Source organism: Strix aluco, chromosome 13, assembly GCF_031877795.1.
Source record: "Strix aluco isolate bStrAlu1 chromosome 13, bStrAlu1.hap1, whole genome shotgun sequence".
NCBI classification, from domain to species: domain Eukaryota; kingdom Metazoa; phylum Chordata; class Aves; order Strigiformes; family Strigidae; genus Strix; species Strix aluco.
Window position 1 is genome coordinate 20,206,164 of NC_133943.1, and position 15,201 is coordinate 20,221,364.

Sequence of the window (15,201 nt, forward strand, 5' to 3'; positions counted from 1 at the left end):
CAGCTCCTAGAGGTCACCTGGCCTGTGGACAGAGAAGGTGCAGAGGGACACCTACCAGCCTAGATGCCAACAGAGCCTGGCAAGGACCAGGACCTCATCCCACCCAGTGCCAGGAAATGCAAGGAGTGGGACAGGCAGGGAGCTGAAGTGGCATGAGCTTCCCTTGCCACAGTGCAAGTCGAGGCAGGGGATTGTGGGAAGATTTTTCAGGCAAAAAATGCAGGTCTGAAGCTGAGATCTTCCTGTAACAGAGCTGAGCTGAGAGCACCGCACTGAGAGGGGCTGGGGAGACAAGCTCCGACAGGCTCCAGCGATAAGCAGGAATTACAAATGCATTAGAAGCTGCTTCAAAGCCCTCCAGATCGGAGCAGCACATCTGATGCTGCAAATGCTCTCTGCTGAAAGGCAGGCAAAGCAGGCAGTCACATGGGTGCTTCCAGCTCCGTGTCCCCAGGGTGACATGGGCTCACTAGTCACCACGCTGCTGGCTGGCTGGTACCAGGACTGCGCGTCCACCCTGGCCCTTGGGTGCCCCAGCACAAGTGCCACATCCTGAGAAAGAGCCACGTTCACCAGCACCCACGGGCACGCTGAGGGTGCCAGGGGATCGGAGCCACTTCTGCACCCAGCTCCTCGCAGATCCCAGCCCCTGGCACGTTTGTCTGGATGCAGGTCTGGTGTGGATGCTCCTGGTAAGTCACCCCTGGGTGCTGGGGGCAGGTCGGATCTGGGGGTTGCAGACAGGGTTTGTGAGCTGCAGCTGCAGCTAGGAGCAGGTCTGTTCTCCTGGGGATGCTGCTGTCAGGGCAGTGGGACCCCGATGTGGGGGTGAGAGGTGATGCTGCCATCCTGCTCTGAGTGGCTGGTGCTGGCTTCTCATCACACATAACCAGGCTTGCTCATGGGGGTTGGGTTTCTGTCTGGCTTTCCAACATGCAGAGTGCGTAGAGCCCAGCTTTGGTGGGCTGGACTCTAGCCCTGTTCTTCCAGACAGATGCTGAGTGGATGTTAGGCAATGCTCCTTGTTGCATTGGCCCTGGGAGGGGATGTGTTCAGCTGGGATGTGCCCCCTCTCCAGAGCAGACATCCCAGCTCTGTTTAGGAATCAAACTCACCTTCATTCCTCAGAGCAGGACGTTTACCTGCATCTATTTTATAAATCTTGCCAGGGAAGAAAATATGCCAGCTTTGAGTCCCACGGGGTGATGCAAAGGCCCAGACACAGCAGTGGGATCCCAGCCAACAACATTTCCACCAGAGAATCTCGAAGTGGGGAGATGCCAGCCCTCGGGGCCCATCCTGTACAGGTCTGATCCCTCCTGTATGAAGGGGACTGAGGATGCTCAGCCCTTGGAAGCACTGAGCCCCAGCCCTGAGGGCAAAGGGAGGGTGCTGTGTTGGGGTGTGGAGGTTAACATCGGGGTCCTGCTCCTCCCACCAGCCCTGGGGCCTGTTTGCATGCTGTTTATTTTTATCCTGCGCTTGATGGATCGGTGCACGGCTTCGATGTTGCCAGATGATTTTCCACCAGTTCCATCACATAGCAATTTAAGGTTAGTCCTCACTGCCAGAATGAGTCAAAAGCTTTTAAAAAGCCTATAAAGCAGACATCTATCTTGCCCTGGTTTTATTCCACTTCTTTGTTTATTGCTGAGGTCACCGGCTCGTGTCTCAGGGAGGAATCCAGGTCACCAGTGACGGTGACGTGGGGTGAGGGAGGCGCTCCCGGCCTGGCTCTTGGTGGAGCTGGGACACCTCTGCTTTTGTGTACGAGTCCACACGACGGTCGCTCGCCTCTTCATGCACTCAGCACAGGGCTGCACACCTAGGAACAGACCGTGCGGGACAAGTGGACTGGAAGGGGCCCGTGTTTTCAGACAGCAGTGACGCTGAAAGGCTGCGAGCATCAGGAAGCTGCAGGAGACAGACCTAAAAATACCTCCCCAGAGAGGAGCTTTCTCCTTGCAGAGTTCAGCAGGCGGCAGCGAGACCCAAGTGGTGGCTGGAAAGGACTCAAGGGAGAAGGAGGTTTATCCCCATCAGGGCAGGGGTTAACCTGGGGTCACCAGCTAGAGGATGCTGGAGATGCCCTGCTATTGGGTTTTGGGAGGTGCTGGGTGTTTTTTCCCCAAAACCACCGTATCTCTGCTGTCAGGTCAGATGGTGGTGGGGTCCCCTGCTAAGCAGGAGCTGGATGCCCCTCCAGACGGCTGTCAGGAGCATTCCAGAGAGCACACGAAGGCACAGGGACACTCACCGAGCTTCACAGACATTCAGGCAATAGCTTAGGATCAGCATGGCCAAAACGCATCCCTTAATCCTCCTCTCAGCCCTCCCTCCTCCGGCTCCAGCAGTTGCCATGGAGAGCACCACAGAGCACTTCTCACCCCCTACCCTGGGTGAGACCCTCCTCCTAGCCCTCTCTCTATATATTTTCCCATTCCAGGTGTAATTCCTGCTGGTTTTCCCAGTGCAGCATCACTGCGAAAGCCCTCAGACTTTTCCAGCCTGGCTTTCATCATCCACATCTCTTCCTCCTGGCTGGGACCGGCCTCATCTGTCTGTGCCCCCACCCAAACCTGCCACAGCCAGGACTCTCAGCCACTCCCCCTGCGCAGACACCCACCTCACTACCCCCAAATCCAACCTCCTGCCGGGTTGGCATGTGTCCTTGCTGCATCCCTCCCTGCCTTTCCCCTGGGATGGTGACTGTGGTCCCTTGGGAGAGCTGTCACCCTGGCACCGATGTGGCTACGTGGCCTCAGTGCCAGCATTGTGGGGAGGAAATGGCCAAGACCATGGTGGTGCAGAAAGCCCAGGCTATATATAAGTGCATAGTTATACCAGGGAGTGCACACACCCATCCGGGCAGCCAAGAGGGCACAGGGACTCAGAGGCTGCCGCTCAGTGAGCTGCGACCTGGCTCCTTCTGCTCTCTCCCAGCCCCAGGCTGCGCGTGTGCCAAACCAGGCTGGGCTTTTTGGAGAGTTATTTTTAAGACAGCTGATTTGGGGATGTGGCTGGCAGTGAGGATCCGCGGGGTCAGTGCAATTTAAGGGACAGCAGACTGCAGTTTGGAGAGGGGAAGAAGCAGGCAGATGGGCAGGATCCTTTTATTTGGCGTCTCTGATGTTTCCAGGGGAGCCCAGCTCACTTCGCAGTCAGAGGAGGGCAGTAGGGAACAGGAGGGCACCCAGGCTACACCAGGAGGAGAGGACACATCACGTCTCTGCTCACCTCCAGAGATCCCTGGGCTGCAGAGCAGCTCTGCCTGCGCTTCGCCGGCGGTCCCTGGGGAGGATGCAGCAAACTGGTGCCAGCAGCACGCTCAGCCCTGATGAGGAGGAGGAGGAGAAGCAGGAGGCAGAGATGCCCTCCAAGGTCTGGGCTAGGTCCATGACAAATGCAGCTGGTACCCTCACAGACTGGGGTGCTGTAGGGGTGTGACATGGGGAAGTTGCTGTAACTGCCTCCTGACCTCTCAGTGCAGCTGGTGATCTGTGTCCTTGTACAGAGCGTGGACTCTTGAAATCCACCCCAGCCCCAAGATTTTGGTCTCTCTGTGGCCCTGTTTAACCCCTCCAAGGGAACAAGGGGAAGGCTTAGCTGCCCCATTGCCATGCAACATAGAGATGCCCAAACTACGTGTGAATGAGCCAGTTCTTCCTTGCAGTGCTGCACAGATCCCAGCCTGCCTCCTGCACCCCACATCCCAGCCTGCATTAGCTGTCCAGGATGTACTGGGATGGGAAGGCTGGTGCCAGAGTGAGTGGGGCATCCTTTCAGCTACCTGGAAGGCTGCTGCCTGCTGCCCACCTCAGGCGGGGCATTTCGTGTTTGGGATAGTATTGCAGATAACTCTGGTAGCCAACAAATGGCTTTTGAGAAAAGCTTTGCAGGAAGAGCCATTATAACCCGCTGATGCCCAGCTGTCTCCCCAGGGAGGCACCCGTCTGGGAGCAGCAGCCTGTGCAGGGAAGGGCCCTGGTGCAGCTGTGGTCGCCAGTGCCAGCTGTCTGCTGCGCCCTGCGGCCTGAGCACCGCTTGCTGCAGCCTCCAAAACACCCAAAGGTTCTGTGCAAAATGCCTGCATGCCCCTCTCCACCCTCCCTCAAGCACAAAAGTGGCCCCAAGGGAAAGCAGGTGAGAAATCATGCAGAAGCAAACCTGCACAAGATTGCCTTCAAAAAGTGTTGCTCTAGAGCAGGCAGACCCTGCCAGAGTAGGGTCTGGCAAGCTGGCTGGTGTCCCAGAGCTCAGAGGTGAACCTGGGAGGACAATAGCTGCTTTCTAAACCAGCCCAGCATCAGAAACCAGGCCTGGAGCTCAGACAGTTTCGTTGTGTGATGGAAAGAGGGATTGACACATCTGCTTGTGCCCCAGGCCAAACCGCTGCCCTGGGCATGCTCTTGACACCCAGATCAGAGAAGGGGAAGTCTGCAGGGGCTCCAGCAGCGCCAGAGCTAGGCTGGGCTTTGCAGGAGGGATCCCAATCGGGCTGCTCCACTGGTTTCCCCCGACGGATGCCTGGCTGCAGAGCGGGCTGCAGGCCGTGGGTCAGCCTAGGGCTGCCATCCCCACCACATCGAGTTGCCTCGGCACCGGCCCTGGTGCCTTTCTGCACACTGCTCCCTCCGAGGAGATGGGTTTTATACCCAGCCACCCCGTCCCCGCTGCTCCTCTCTGCAGCCAGCCAGCAGGACCTGGTTACCTAGCTCACCATAGATGGGCAGCTGTGGGCTCTGGAAATGCACAGGCACATGGATGCTGGAGTGTCCAGTTTGGGCCAACACCTCTGATTTTGGGTAAATACGGATAAGCAGTGGCCATCTGTCTGCACAATGACCTTCAAACCCACACAGCTGCCTCTGTTGGCACACTGGGAAGAACAGGGTCCATTCCAGGATCCTTTGATTTGACCCCAGCAAAGGGCTGACTGTTTCCTTGTCCCCTTTTTTTTTCATCATGAGCTGCCGGACTCCAGGGAGTGGCAAAGGGGGTCAAGGAGTGCTGTGGTCCATGGCTGTGGTCCAGCAAGCATTTATGGAGGACACAGAGGCTTGAACACCTTAAAGCAGGGTCTGGAAGGCTCCAGGGGAAGGACAGCATCTCCATCCATGTCAACCCCTGTACTCACAGGGTTTGACCCACCCTGGCAAGACACCAGCCTTAAAAGTGGGGATGGGGCTCCTACACCTGGCTCCACGCTGCAGCAAGCCAGCGGTGCTGGGGCTGCACCTCTGCGGCTGGAAGGTTCCTGTTTATCCCCCAGGTGCCCACCACCCCCAGCATCCCCACTGGCCTGGGGCCCCTCACAGCTCAGGCAGCCTCAGCCTGGCCATGGGCTCCTCTGGAGGTGAGGCAGAGCTGGACTGTCAGGAAGCACCAGAAGCTGGTAATGACAACGTGTCCACCCATTTGTCTGTAATTAAAAGTTGTGTGTAGAGATTTCCTGTGACATGTCCCGTGAGTCCAGCTGCAGACACGGCACTGCTGAAACCAGGAGATGCTAATGAGTGCTTCTGCATATTAAATAGCTTGTTTACATTAAGACAACAGCCGGTGTAGCTGGGGGAGGGAGAGGAGGTGGCTGTAATCTTCACTGACGCTTTCTGCCCCAGCAGCTTGCTGCCTGCCAGCCCCTCAGGAAGCTGCTGAACCTGAGTGTGGCTGCAGGCATGGTCCAGGGCTCTCAACAGTGATCCTACCACCCTGTCTCAGGCTCTCTGTGTTGGCTTCATTATCCCATCTCTGCTGTCGTCTTCCTCTCTGCTGTGGGCCAGTGAGGGCAGGATGCTCTGCAGCACTCAAGTTTGCCCAGAGGTCCCCTGCATGGTGCTGAGGCAAGGGGGCTCTGGGGGGAAAGGGACTCAGCTGCCCACCCTGCCTTAAGCCTGCTGGCATCCACTCTGCAAAAGAGCTGGTCTCAATGGCTCCCTGGGCATGGTGTCCTGGAGGGAAGTGGTAAAGGGGAACCTCTACCCAGGAGAGGAATGCAGGATCAGGGCCATAACAGGACTCACCATGCCCAAGACCTGGCCACAACACTGTTCCCCCCTGCCCAGCACATCCTGTGTACAAGAGATACAGGAAAGGTGCACAGCCCTTCACTGCCCCATGTCCCAGCTCGGGAGACTGCTGCACCCTGGTCACAAGACAGGCAGGATCTCCCCATGCCAAGGGAGAGCGGTGGCGCTGGGATCCAGCTGGGGTGGGGGATTTGGTAGCACAACTGGCCCTTCCCCACCAGCACGAGGGTCCGGGAGGTGAGGGGTTGCAGGGTCTGTCCTGGCTGATGGTCGCCTTGGGCAGCTGCGGAGACACAGACCCTGACCCCTTCCCACCCGGGTGCTCCTCATTGCATAGCTCTGACAACAGGCATCGCAAGCCCACAGGCCCCTTTGTGGCCCCAAGAGAGCCCCTCATGTCCCTGCAGGGCAGGCACAAGGGACACAGCCCCACCCCTGATGACCCTCAGGCTCGCCAGGTGGGGGGAAATCTCTCAGCAGGGCAGAACACAGGCAGCTCCCTCCATCAGCATGCAAAGAGCTGGACAAGCCTGGAGAGAAGCAGCTCCAAGGACATCGAACAGCTTCAGGGCCTGTCCCCAGTCTGCAACAAGGTCCCTGCCCAGGCTGTGGGTTGCCCTTCCCCAAGCGGTTGCCACATCCCGTGCCAGCAGCCACAGCCTCCATCCTGCACCCTGCAAGCTCCCACACCCCAGGTCACCCCAGCTACTAGGTCATCTTGGGCTAGAGGAGCCTTGCCTGCTCCCCCATCACTGGGACACCCTTGGGGGACCGCTGAGTTCCCATCACCCTGAAACTGCAGCTTCATCTCTGCTGCTCATTTCTGCTGCCTTCAGGAGAGCATCTCACTGCCCTGCCACTGGGGTGACATGCACGCGGGCCTCACATGTGCCACTCGACATCCTTGCCCAGCATTATTCCAGATCCTCCTGCTAAACATGTCCCGTGAGGCCAGGCTTGGCTGAATGATTGATGTGATCACTGACAGGTTGCCCGAGCCGGGCACTGTGGAAGTGTTTCTTCCTACATCTTCCTCCAGGGACAGGCGAGCATCAGTGCTAGGAGCTGCAGGAGCAGCCTGAGAAGAGCTCTGCTTTGCAAAGGCAGACCTGGTGTTGAGGGAAAGCTGAGCCCACTATTCTAGGGGAAATGCACCCCACAACCCAGAGGCAGCAGCTGGACCATCATTGGTGTTGTCTCTTCTCCTTGTTCCCTGTAGTGCCTGGAGCAACTTCTTGGAATATGGTCCCCTGACACACATGCCTGAGCAAGCCAAGCAAGGGTAAAGCCTGCGAATGGGGCCACAGATGCCTCCAGTGGAGGAAAGACTGCAAGCAGATGCAAGAGCAGTGGGAAGCAGGGCTGCATGAGCTCATGTCAGGCTGCTGAGGAGTCAGGGCAAGCAGGCAGTCCTCCACCATGCAGAGGGAAAGGCGAGGGCCTGCAAGACCCCAGCATGTCCTGGGTGACAGCAGCAGGTCTCCTCTGCAGCTGTATTTAACCCTGCTCTGCTCCCAGTGCCTCCAGAGCCCCAGACCTGTGCTGCCCACACTCCAGACACTGCAGGAGCCTGTTCAGAGCCCCTGACCCCTTAACCCACTGGCTGTGGCTATACCCTGGGTGAGAAGGACCCTTGGGGATAAGAGATGCACCATGGGGTGAGCATGGACGGTCTGGGTCAGAAAGGTTTGCTGGTTTGGGAAGCAATCCTCATGTGTGCCCACAGGTGATGGATGATCTGCACATAGGCTGCACCAGCCAGAGGCTGCTCAACCCTGCTCTGTGCTCCAGGGCATTGTCTCTTCCCAATCCCATGAAAAAGCCCCTTTATCTACCTTCAGGGCACCACCACTTCTTCCCCAGTCTGTCCCACAACTTATGTGAGGGGGATGGTCAGTGCCTGGTCCCCTCCAAGGTCTTCCCCATCTTCTGCAGGGTTGCTTGTGCAGAGCTGTGCTGGGGCTGCCTGGAGGAAGACGCACTTCTCAAGGGCACAGTCAGGTGTAGGACTAAGACAGGCTTGACCTCAATGTTCATGGTCTTCAGATGCTGTGGTGCAGTGGGAAGGCTGTAGCAAAGGTTTTTGGGGGAGCAGAGGCTTTTTGGGGTTCAAGAGAGTCTTGGGAAGTGGGGTAAGCTTCTGGGAAATGTCCTCTTCTCCTGGTGCCCTGTGTACATGGCATGGGGCACGGCAACATGCTGTGCTTGGCACCTAGGTGCCCCTGCCTGGGGATGGATCGCTGCCTGGGTGATGGGTGTCCCCTGTCATGAGTCTGCCTGCCCACACAGGTTCCCCAAAGGCTGCAGCTCACACACCACTGCAAGCAGCCAAGGTACCACCAAGTGCCAGGTGCTGGTCCCTCCCCACACTCACCAAAGTGCCTGGGTGATGCATTTCCCTGCCACCCGCCCCCCTGGTGGGCTGAGGACTAGCTGGAGTGGAGCTGAACAGCTCAGGGCCATGGTGTGTGGGTGGCTGGCCTTGCCCCCCATTAGTGGGGTCCCCATCCCACCTGCACCCCTGAGCATTGCCCACCCCTCTCACAGCTCCCCCCAGCCCACCCAGGCCTTGCTTTATATGGAGTTGCCAATCGCAAGCGTTTTAAATGTTAATGACGACGTTTCAGATTTGTAGTGGAAACTAATTAAAATTGTTATTGTTAGCGGGTTTGAATTGCCCAGGTGTGAATCATTATCCTCATTAAAATAATCAGGGAGACGGGGATGTGACAGGAGAGCAGATGGATGAGAAGCAGCCTGAGCAAGCAACCTAGGTGGCGGGGGAGCCCTGATGCCCATGGGGAGTGGGGGCAACCCTGGCCAAGGTGGCATGGCCCCCCGGGTCTGGTGCAGCCCAGCATCCCCTGAGTGTGGGATGTGCCACAGAAGGTGCCCCACTCACGACCCCCCACATGCCAGGGGCTGCAGGGCGCTGCAAGTAGGGTGCTGGGATTTGTCAGAGCAGAAGCAACGGCAGGGAGAGGCTGCAGGACAGGATGGGGTCATCACCACATCAATTCCCCAGCATCCCTCCTGCTTCCACCTGAGCCAGCCTTCAGCACTCCCTCGTTGTGCTGCTCCATGTCTGCCCAGCACGGCACGTGCCAGGGGAAGGGGATGGTCAACGGAGCAGCGGGGTCTGGTGAATCCAGAATGGGACTGTATGTCCCAGCACAGCCTGCCCCAGCCTCGGAAGATGAGTGGGTGCTGGAGGCTGTGGAGCCCTGCCTGCACCCCTGCCCGCAGCTGCCAGAAGTGGGAAACATCGTGTAGCTCATCGGCCAGCCCCATCGGAGCCAGCCAGGCTGTGAAGCGCCTGAGGCTGGTCCTGCCCTGGGTGGACTCGCGTCGCCGCAGCTGGCCTGGCCCCTGCAGCCTGTCTGCAGGGAACAAGGGCCCCTTTCTGGCAGATGAATGGGCTCAGTGTGTGCAGCCCCCTGCCAGACCCTGCAGCCCCAGACCGGCCGCTGCTGGGCGGCAGGGCTGGGGTCAGGGGTACCCTGCGGGCATGGTGCAGCAGGGCAGCTATTCAGGGAAAGAGCATGGCCTTCCCAGTGCTCAAGGTCGCCTTTGTGCCATGCACCCCAGAGCAGGGGCTCTGCTGGGGAAGGCGGTGACACCAAACGGAGGAATGATGGCACATGGCCAGCGTCGGGACTCTACCCCCAGCCTCTCCCCACTGCAGCCAGTTGTGTCCCACCCCTTGTCCCCTGTGGGGCCAGATGTGTGGGTGGCCCTGGAGACACTCTTGCTGGTCCTCTGCCACTGGCCACCAAGACTCCAGCCCAGAAAGGTGGCACTGGGAGCTGTGGGGCAGCTGTTTTGCCAGGGCAAGTTGGAGCACATCTCTCAGGCACAGGCCACAGATGACTGTGGGGATGTGCTGGCCAGGTGGCACTCAAGGCTAGGTTATCTCATGTTTTCATCTATTGACAAATGTATTATTGATGATACATTTTCCTGGACTTGGCAGAGCTCTGTCCATGCTCCAATCATATCCATCAAATAAATCTCACCCAGGCTTTGCCATTGCTGCTGAATTAATTATCTCCAGATTGTTTTTTCATAAATATTTGACAAGCACTAACAATGCAAGGCGAGAAGCCCCCTGGTAATTCTGTGGCTCCAAATTACCCTTAAAAGGTAGTTGTCACCTCCGGCACTGCAGAGCTAGGGCTGCTTCAGGGGAGATGTAAAGGCTGGGGCAGGACCTCGATTGAGGACTGGCTGCTCCCCCCTGGGCTTTTGGGATGTCACACAATTAGGTGTAAATGGGACACAGCACTGAGACCAATCTAATTCATGCATTGAAGGCATCCTGAAGCAACAAGGACAGCAAACTGGTCCCAAAAGGATGAATACATGCTGTATGGGGCAGGGATCCTTCCTGCAAGGGTGCAGTGCTCCTGCGGCTCTGCACGAAGGTGATGCTCAACCTCCTCTGCGATAGCACAGCCAGGCTGCTGAGCAGTGTGGCAGATGTTCGGGATGTTTGGATGTTATTCAGCAGAAAGTCTTGGCATGATGCTTACTTGGTGTGTTTGAGCTGTGATTAGCCATGGGGTGGAGACCCTGAAACGGGTAACCCAGTACAGAGGCATCTCTGCCTCTGCCCTCCAAGCCTCTCTTCACTCTGATGCCTTCAAACTGTTCCTGCCTTTCCCCGAGGCTCCACAAGCTCTCTTCAGGGCACAGAGACACAACCTCCATGCCAAGCCACTGAAAAAGCCGTGGGGTTCAGCCTTGGGGGTGGGCTTCAGGCACCCAGCCTGCACAGCCCCTGGATGGAGGGCTTGCCGCAGGCTTTGGGGACAGGCACCTGGGGGCAGTGCACAACCCTGTGCCAGGAGGCTGGCACCCTGCCTAAGGACATCCAGGGCTGCACAACTCAGGGGCTGTGCACCCCTGCATGTGCCCACCATGCACACCCACCCCAGCCGCGCTTCAGCAGTGGGACTGAGGTGCCAGGAGGGAGTGAGCACCTGAAAGCAGTCACATAAATCACTGGCAGCCAGAAGGCTGGCAGAACCGAAACAAAACCAAAGCAATAACTGGAGGCTTTACAAGTCCAACTAGAATTGAATCTAGGAGAGAAACTGGAAGCTTCCCAGAAAAGCTTGCAAAGCAGCCTGCAGTCAGGAGGGAAATCTTTGCTGGAGCAGAAACCACCACGAAGCAGCCCGAGCAGCCGGCCTACAGATCTCCCTGCTGGGCCAGACCGAGGATGCAACCAGCAGCCAGGATGCTGTTGGCTCAGTGGCGTAGGACAGCAGATATCAAAAGAGTCATCAGAGACTTCCAAATAGCTCACAGAAATGAGCAAGCACGAGGACTTCAGGAGCTAAAGTGAGAAATGGTCTCATTGTGTTGCACTAAGATCCAAGACCAGTTGTCAGCCTCAGAGCACAGGCTGGACCACCCTTCTGGAAGGACCAGGCTGTCCCATCACAACAGCATCCTTTCTCCTCTCTCTTACTCACCTCACAGCCCAAATGCAGGCAGTTAGCAGGTGCCATGGACCTACCCCCACCAGAGACTGTTCACACGTAGCAGAAGTCCTGGTGTCTGCTTTAGGACAGGCGTGAGCTGAGAAGACCCCTGCTCAGAGCAAACTTCTGTAGCATAACGCCTCCTTTGCTGGCAGGAGGAAGAGCTCTGGGCAGACCCACACACACTGCAAGGACTCCCAGGATAAACTGACAATGGACCAAAGTACGGACGTTGAGCTAGGCTGGACTGGCAAATTAAAATGAGAGAAAGGAGGCCAAGAGCACCCTAGAGATGCTGAGACTGGCTCTGAGGCTGGAATCATCTTTGCAGATATGTGCTGGGAGGGGACTAAGACACGTGCTGGGGATGGGAGCATGAAGCCTGTGCATAGAGAACTGGGCCGGCATAGGGAAGAGTGACTCTGAGCTGGTTCTAGGAGTTATCAAACAATTAAAGATGTGATAAATTTAGTCTGTGGAACAGGAAATTGGCAATAATGCAAAAATGAAAGGAAGCAGTTGAGCTAACTGCTGGGCACTCTACAAAATTGGCTATAAAAAAGAAGGACTGCCATAAATATAAGGGCAGCCAGGAGAGGACACTGCTGGTAATGAAACCCCTGCTCCCCATGCGGGAAATGGGGAGACACAGAGCTGAAGCTATGAAGATATCAACCACGGCTGTGCTCATTCAGGATGCACAGCTGAACAGCAATAATGGAAGGCCAGAAGCAATGTGTGTGCTGGGTTCACTCACCCCTGCTCTGAATTGATGGTATTAGACCAAGATGCTTCAAAAACTAAAAGAAAACCCCACCCCACCATGCTAAGGGTGCTGACCGGAGTGTTGGCCTGGCCTCCCATGGAAAGAGTCCCTGAGGAAAGGTACCCGCGCACAAGCTGGGAAAGTGCCACACTCTGGTATTTGAACAGGCATCAGGATAATGGGTGAGCTAATTGCCTTGGATTGCATTGCATCAAACGAGCACATAATAAATGGCAGGATTGGGGTCAGGCAAGTGCAGCCCGTGGAAATTGCCTTTGAAGCTAGAGCCCCAGCGAACAACAGTCTGTAGGGAAGCTCTCAGCAGCAAACGCAGTGCTCTGCCACCACTGCAGCCATTCTCGTCCTGTGCAAGCAACAGCAACAACAGTTTCACGACAGAACTGAGCTAATGAATTGTTAAGATTGACTGGAGCTATTTTCAGCTGATCCAGGACAAAACATTCAGCAAAATTTCAGCTACAGGAAAAAAACCAAAACAGCTGCTTTGTGTTCAAGAGGCAGGAAACAAACTCTCATGGGGTGCAGGCATGTGAAGGGCCCCTTGGGTTGGTGCCCACGACTCCTGCTTTCCCTCTGCCTTTGTACGGAGATGGCTGGGGGATTTGCCCTGCTCTGCTCTGCTGCCAAGCGCTGAGCCTGGGGGCTTTGGCTTTCCTAGGCCACCAACAGATAGCTCCTTAGGGCTGGTGGCCGTCCCCAGCAGAGCACAAATAATCATCCTCTGCAGCTCTGCCATTTGCTGATGGCTGGGAGCTTGAGCCTGGCTGAGCTCTGCACTGTGGAAGAGCTTCACACCAGAGGACATGGCATTGGTCACCACAGACGTCCTTGTGCCAGACAAGCTGTGTTTCACTAAGGTGTTGTGACTTCTGAGGACATGGCCCAAGCAAAAACTGGTCTGGGGAAGTGCTTTGCGATGTCCACTGCAGAGAGGCGGTCTGTCTCACTGCAGCCACCTGAAGCTGCTGGGCTGTCTTACAGTCCCCCCAACCCCTAAACAGCAGGGGTGGGTATGGCAGACAAGGAGTCTGGGGAGATCTTGGGGAGCGTAGGGGGACACAGACACATCGGCTCTGGGTAGCTGCTGTCGCAGACCTGCTCAAGACCCTGCTCAGCGGCCTCCACCCAGGGCACTCTCCGAGCCTGCTTTCAGCCCACTCCTGGTTCATCCCCTGGGATGTGGTGTGGATGCCAGCCCACACCCACAGCCTATCTGTCCTGCTGTCCTGCAGCCAACCTTCAGCCCTTCTCTGTCCTGCAGCACCCAGGCAGTGGGTCTGACCACCTCCGTGACCAAGACAGTGTAAACTTTCATGCCAGGCTTCAACAGAAATTAGGTTGGCTTCAGGCACAGAGACCTCTGAAAGAGGTAGAACAGAGGAAATAATGTTCTAAAAACCACACCCCACACTCCCCCATCTGCTGTGAGCCTGTACCTCCATCTCAACAAATATCAATTCCCCAGCATCAAGACAGTCCCCCCCTCAGGTCCTGCTGGCTCCCTACCCCTCTGAGCAGCCCTCGGCCCAGCTGTGCCACAGGTTGCCCCACAATGAGCCATCCTGCCCCATCCTTTCCCTGTGCCTGGGTCACCCCCATGGTCTGGGTGCTTAGCCAAGACCATGGTCTGCTGCAGTCTGGATGGTTGCAGAGGTGCTGATGAGACCCTGGCAGTGCTCAGACCTCCCCTCAGCAACCACAGCAGGATCTCTGCAGCCACCTGCACCCCATGCGTTGCTCCCTGTGCCTGCATGAAACACTGGGGTGAGCACAGGTTGGGGGGTACAGACTTGGGGACAAACCCCTCAACGCCTGAGGAGCAGCAGCATGTCAGACTCCTGCTGTTTGCGGGGCTTCTGGCTCAGAGAGGGTGTTGCTTTGGGGACCTTTGCAGTCCTCAACACCCCCTCACAGCCAGAGGAGAGCCCCAGCTACGGGAGTGTGACCTGGTACTACATGAGACTCACAGCATAGGCTGGTGCTTTTGCGGAAAAATTGGTCCAAGACTAAAAATACTCTCACCTTTCAGTGCAGACTCAGGCAGCAAAGCAACAGGCTCATCGTGTGGCAGCAGCCAGAGCTGGGAAAGGAATTTGCATCAGGCACTCACCGTAGCATGATCCACAGGGAGTGGTGGGCACGTGCGAGGTGCTCTGCAGAGGTTCCCCGGGTGCAGGGGGGTGGCTGAGGCTAACAGAGCTACAGCAGAATATCTGCCGTAAAGAAGAGGGGGTGGATGAGTCACCTCATCTGCGGAGAGCTGGAGCTCGCACTCACCCCATCTCCCACCACTAATTAATGCCAACACTAAATACAAACATACCACGTTACTCACTAATGGGACGTGGACAGGCTGAAATGCAGACCCGTCACCAGCACTTTCTGTAAAAATGAAGCAAACTCCCACGTGGAAACCTCCAAGTCCACTTGAAGCTGCTAATTTATTCCCCTTCCTGCTGCTCAGCCTGCAGACATGCCCCAGCATGTGATGAGTCCCCACAACCGCTCCAGAGCTGCCTGTGCCCACCCTGAACCCCACTGTGCACCAAGAAAAGAGCAGCCCTGATGCCAGGAGAGTGTGGCAAGAAGGGGCCGGGAAAAAGGAGAGAGTATGGAAGGAAGGGATGCAGGGCAGGATGCAGCTCTAAGACACAGGGTTATCCAATGGAGAGGTGCCTGGAGAAGACCTGTGGAAGAATGGCTGCTGGCTAAACCACACGGGGCTCAGGCAGGTGTGGGGGGTCACGCTGCACCACTGTGGTCCCAGCCCTTCCTAGATCATGAACTTGGCCGTGACACCCACAGGAGTTTTTACGGAGCACAGCGCTCTGCTCTCACAGCAGGCAGCCAGCTGGCCACGTTTTGTTAATGCACAGTGCTTAATGCAGCTGGTCAC